The following is a 6,547-nucleotide window of genomic DNA, read 5'->3' as shown; positions in this document are numbered from 1 at the left end:
ATGGTGAGGGGCTTAGAGCTGGGCTGGGAAATGGACCTAGATTAAAAAGCAATGAAATGAGAGACCTTGGTGGACTTATTCCCAAATCAAAGTAAAGAGCTATGAAATTTATTATTTTGGGATATTGGTTAGATGATCTGGTTTGTTTCAAGTAACCAAGAGAAATAAAGCCATTTCCCCCTTCCCCAGCCCTTATGCTTCCTCTAAGAGATTCCCCACTCCCTGCCACCTTTGGTTAAATTTCCAGGTTTAAGGATGAACAATCTCTCGGTGAGTAACACACATAATAATACCCTGGAGGCCAACTTTCCAATGAAGTGTGACAGTTAGCTGGAGGCTTCAGTAGGTTTGCAGGGAAACCCAGAAATAAATCAGGGGTATTAGACCCAGGGTGAAATGGGCATGTGTGTGGGTGAGGAGAGGGCAGCTATGGAGAAGGATGTATATGCCCTGCTTTGATTTGCCTGTTGTTTTTTTTTTTTTTTGCCTGGCTCTCAGGAAAATAGCAAAACTGACCATTTACAGAGACTTCTGATAAGATGCTAGCATCTTCTTCAAGTCATCTTTTGTAGGGTTTTCTGATTTCTGGTACCGAGAAAACTTCTGGAAGAAGAGGATTTGTTTGCTGATTTTCCTCCCCTTGGAAGACAGGTGATTGGTTACAACATAATGCTTAGTCCTGAAAACCCATGTGCCATGTTGAAGCTTGGAGTGGGCTCACTGGGAGAGAAATCTTGTGTAGTCCAAGAATTTAATGACTTTTAATTTCATTTCTTTATTCCCCTTTATTCAGCATAACATCAGTTTTATTGGCCTCTGGCTCTAATGCATTATACAGTTATAGGATTCCCAAGTATGTTATACCTTTGAGTTTCCATGTGTGAAGCCAATCCCTCTTGTAGACTTTTCAGAATTTGTCTCTAGATTATGGCTCCCTTTCAGTTGCTTCACAAGAGAGTAGGACAATATTGAGAGTGGTGAAGTTGGGAGGCTGAAATGTTCATATCCTAGTTCTTTGTATAAAAAGCCAGTACAGAATAAACCTGGCTTTTGGGCACAAACATTTGTTCTCTAGGCTTTGTTTATTCCCTACAAATCCTTTTAGCTTGATTTGTGAGTGTGAATGTGATTCTAATAACCATTGCCCTTGAAAAGCATCTCTCACATGTTGTCATGAGAGATTGTAATTTCACCATGAACTCTTAGTTGACCCTTCTACTGAGAACATTTGAAAGAAAATATGATTTGAGTTTCCACAGTTCTGGGAGTATTGTAATAGGTCCTAGTCTTTAACATTGCCAGTAGTTGTAAGGAAGGATTTGGGATTTTGACAGGGAGGTAAAATTGGGATTGGATAAGAGTAAGAACTACTATTTTTTGATATTGTCACTACCATAACATTTTCCATATGTTCCAGCTTGAAGAGTCATAGAATAATTAGAATGGTGCTATGCTTAGACAACTCATATATCTGATAAGGGATTAATATCTAGAACATATAGAAAATTCCTAAAAATCAACAATAACCAACTAAACAACCCAATTAAAAAATGGGTGAAGGACTTGAACAGACATTTCTCCAAGGAGTTATTCAAATGGTAAATAGCACATGAAAAGATGCTCAACATCACTAATCATAGTGAATGCAAAGTCAAAACTACAATGAGATACTACCTCACACACTTTATGATGGCTAATAGCAACAACAACAAAAATAACAATTGCTGACTAAGATATGGTGAAATTGGAAAACTTGCACAATATTGGTGGGAATGTGCATCGGTATAGCCTCTGTGGAAAACAGTATGACGATGCCTTAAAAAAAAAACTAAAAACAAGACTATCATATGGTCCAGTAATTCCACTTCTGGGTATGTAACCTCAAAATTGAAAGCAGGGTCTCAAAGAGATATTTGCACACCCATGTTTTTAGCAGCAGTACTCACAATAGCTAAAATGTGGAAGCAACCCAGCGTCAATTGACAGATGAATTGATAAACAGTATGGTGGTGTATATACAATGGAATGTTATTCAGCCTTAAAAATAAAATGTTGACATATACAACATGGATGAACGTTAAGGACATTATGCTAAGTCAAATAAGGCAGTTGCTAAAAGACAAATACTTTATGATACCACATTTATAAGTTATTTAGAGTAGTTAAAATCATCAAGACAGAGAAGAATGGTGGTTGCCAGGGGTGGGAGGTGGGGAGGGAAAAATGGGAAGTTATTATTTAATGGGTATAGAGTTTCTGTTTACAAGACAAAAGAGTTATGGAGATGGAAAGTGGTGGTGGTGATTGCACAGTCTTATGAGTGCATTTAATATCACTGAAATGCACATTATAAATGATTAAGATGATAATTTTATTATGCATATTTTACTGCAATTAAAAAAACTGGACTTCTAGGCAAGATGGAGGCCTAGACAGACATGCTGCATCTCCCTCCACAACTAAGAAGGAATACAACTACCTCAAAACTAGAGATAACCAGAAGTTCCAGAAAATCGAGCTGCATGGAAGTCCAACAAAGATATAAAGAAGAATTACTCATCCAGACAGGTAGGAGGGGCGCAGCCACAGCAGAGAGGATGCAGTGTGGTGGTGGCAGCAGTGGCAGCAGCAGCAGGCTGGCGGAAACACAGTCACATATTTTAAAAAGTTGGGAGGGACACTTGGGGAGCACTCCCAGCACCAGACCAGTCTGCACCACTCACGGTTCCAGCACCGGGGAAAATCAAGCCTCATTGCTTCTGACTGTGCAAACCAGGGGGGTTGGGGAGGAAGAAGAAACTACTGGTCTCTCAGTAGAGTCCGCTTGTTTAAAGGGCCCCCAGGGTCCTAGAATGTGCACAGACCCACCCATCCTGGGAAAGATGGCCAGGGCTAGAGAAGTGCCAGTCCCATATGTAAGTAGGAGAAGTGCCTGAAAAGGGGGCAAGTGCTGAGCAAGTGGCACTGTTCCCTCCCAGACCCCTCCTGCACATACAACACCACAACATGGTGAAACGGGGCACCCATACTAACAAATACCTAAGACTCCACACCTTACAACATAACAAGTGCAACAGCTGCACCTAAGACACAGAGGAAAACAAACACAGGAGCCGTTCAAGATGAGGACACAGAGAAGTATGGCCCAAAAGAAGAAATGGATCAGGGTTCCAGTGGGAGAACAAAGCAACAAGGAGATAGCCAACCTAACAGATGTAGAATTCAAAACACTGGTGATAAAGGTGCTCATAGTCTTGACAGATATGCTTGAGTACAGCAAACACATAAGGGAAGAAGTGAAGGCTATGCTAAGTGAAGTGAAGGAAAATCCACACAATACCAATGGTGAAGGGAAGGAAACTGGGGTTCAAATCAATGATTTGGCTCATAAGGAAGAAAAAAACAGTCAACCAGTACAGAATGAGGAAACAAGAATTGAAAAAAATGAGGAGAGCCTTAGGAACCTCTGGGACAAATTTAAATGTGCCAATATCTGAATCATAGGAGTTACAGAAGAAGAGGAAGAGCAAGAAATTGAAAGCTTATGTGAAAAAATAACGAAGAAAAACCTCCCCAAACTTGGTGAAGGAAATAGACATACAAGTCCAGGAAGCACAGAGAGTCCCAAACAAGCTAGACCCAAAAAGGACAACATCATAATTAAAATGCCAAAGTTTCAAGGTAAATAGAGAATCTTAAAAGCAGCAAGAAAAAAGCAGAGATTTACCTGCAAAGGGGTGCCTATAAGACTATCAGCTGATTTCTCAAAAGAAACTTTGCAGGCAAGAAGAGACTGGCAAGCAGTATTCAATGTGATGAAAAGCAAGGACCTAGACTAAATTTACTCTATCCATTAAAGCTATTATTTAGAATGGAAGGGCAGATCAAGTGCTTCCCAGACAAGGTAAAGCTAAAAGAGTTCATCATCACCAAGCCATTATTATATGAAATGTTAAAGGGACTTACTTAAGAAAAAGAAGATCAAAACTATGAACATTAAAATGACAACAAACTCATAACTATCAATACCTGAATCTAAAAAATAAAAACAAAATCCAACTAAGCAAACCAGAATAGGAACAGAATCATAGGTATGAGGATCATTTGGAGGGTTATCAGCTGGGAGGGTGAAGGGGGAGAAATGGGGAAATGGTGCAGGGATTAAGAAGCATAATTGGTTGGTACAAAATAGGGAGAAGTTAAGAATAATATAAGAAAGGGTGCAGCCAAAGTATTTACATGCACACCCATGGACATGAACTAAGGGGGGTAGGATTCCTGGAGGGAAGGGGAATACTGGGCAGAGAGGAGCAAAGGGAAAAACAATTGGCCCTACTGTAACAACAATAATCAATAAAACAATAAAAAATAACTGGAAAAAATTTATCTGATTACTTTCTATCACCCTCTGTACTCTAATTGTCTTTGTACACAGATTTTAAATGGGCATATATACTTTTTTTTTTTATCATAGTTAATCAAGCAGATGACTTATCAGGTGTTAACTTTCTATTTATAAAAACCTAAGTGATGGATGGTAGGTGAAGTTATATAAATTAGTGTATATATAAATGGATTAATATCTAGATATTACTAATTATGATTACAAATGGGAAAATGCTCAGTATATAATATTGAGTACCAAGATCAGAACACAAAACTATGTACTGTGCTGTTTTCATATTTGTGAAAATATGCAGAGAAAATAAACTTTTAGGAAAAATATAACAAAATGTAAACAGTGGTTATCTGTTGGTAGTGAGTTTGCAGATAACTTTTCTTTCATGTAAAACACTTTTTGCAACAAACATGCTATTTCTTTAATTAGAAAAATATTTATATAATGAAAAAGTCATAAAGTTGATATTTTATATTTAGATAACACTGTATATGTGTCTCTTTTACACCTGATCATAAGGTTGACTGAATATTCCGGAATAAAATTTGGGAATCAGGTCCTCATCAGGAGTATACTAATATTATAAAATAGTTTCTACCGATAACTAAGATCTGTTTTAGCAATATTTTGACTTTCAGGAACTTTTGTAGGTGCATACTCTGCTGTGAATCAGAAGCCTGCCAGCTGGGGCAATATAGCTGAACAAGTGAGGTTTATAGGCCTTTCTTCAGTTCTTATTAGTAGCATTTTCTTACTGAGATATAAATACCACAGCTGGTGCAGTGGCAATGTTAATTAGCATTGGGAAGTATGTTAAGTGATAAGAAGGAAGAGTTACTAGAATTGTCATGGGCTATGACAGAAAAGAAGGTAATGTTATTTTCTTCATCCTTTGAGATGGTAGATAATATTAGCTGGATCATATGTGTAGAGAAGAAAAACTTTCGCTTTTGCTTAAAGAGCTGACCACATAATTTCTTTTATGGACAGTTTCCATTTTTTGGTTTGATATCTCAGTTGACCATTTTGGTTGGGGAAAGAGAGCTCTCATGCACACATGGTATGAGTGAGAGAAGTCTTAGCCGAATGATGCTGAATGATGTAGTACTTTGTGGTCGAGGGCACGCAAGTAATTCCAGCAGACAGAATGTGGGACAGTCGGAGGGCTGCCGCTCGCTCAGGGAGGATCAGCACTGAGTAGTGCAAGCACTTTCCTTTTATTGGATTTTGCAGATATACTAATCAACAGGGAGGGTTCAGGAATGAGCTCGCAGGCACATTCCAGGAATGATTACAATGTACTTGAAACTTACAACAGAGGAAGCTTAAAGGATTAACTGAAGAGACCGCTTCCTGATAAACAAGTCTATATATCCTCTATAGATTCAAAAACAGAAAAACAGAAATCCAATTGCTTATTCTTTTAAGGCGATGGAATGGATGCACTGTTCCTTAAACACTAACAGAAAGCAATCGAGGTTAAACACCATTTGTGCTTAGTTTTGTTTGATTTCCTTATCAACATCCGGGAAGATGGAGTACTCAGTAAGATTCTTTTTAAGTCACAGGATGTCTTTAAGATCCTGAGGCCTGAGCAGTCAGAGACCATCAGCCCCAGCGAGTCTAGCTCGCTACTCAGATCATTGAACACCTGGACCAAGAGGCATGTAAACATACCTCAAATCAGAAGTCTTGATTTCCAGCATCAGAATGAGAATTGAATAGGACATTTGGAATATAGGGGCAAGCGAAGTAGAGAGGAGAGAGAAGGAGCAGGAGGTTAAATGTGTGTGTGTGTGTGTTTAGTCAGGGAGAGAGTCTTAATGGAAGGCATGAAAAATTCTGCAGAAGTGATGGAGTGACGGTGGTGGATGACAGCCACAGAAATTTTAAAAAGAGGAGAAGAATTCTCTTTTCTGCTGATCTGTGCTACATTATATATAACTACACCATCTCCTCAGCAGACATTACCTTGAATTTTCAGTAAAGAATTTACTACATACCATGGGTGTATGTGAGTAGTCCTTTTGGAAAATTAGGAAGAAAGGGTTATATTTCATGCATTGGTTGACATAAAAAGGAGAGAAGGGTTGGAAGAGAATTGGAACCAAAGATGTCAAGGTAAAACATAAGTCTCCCAAGAATCCC

This window comes from Furipterus horrens, unplaced genomic scaffold (genome assembly GCF_987537825.1).
Source record: "Furipterus horrens unplaced genomic scaffold, mFurHor1.1.pri manual_scaffold_3, whole genome shotgun sequence".
In the NCBI taxonomy this organism is placed as follows: domain Eukaryota; kingdom Metazoa; phylum Chordata; class Mammalia; order Chiroptera; family Furipteridae; genus Furipterus; species Furipterus horrens.
Note: the sequence above shows the minus strand (reverse complement) of the source record.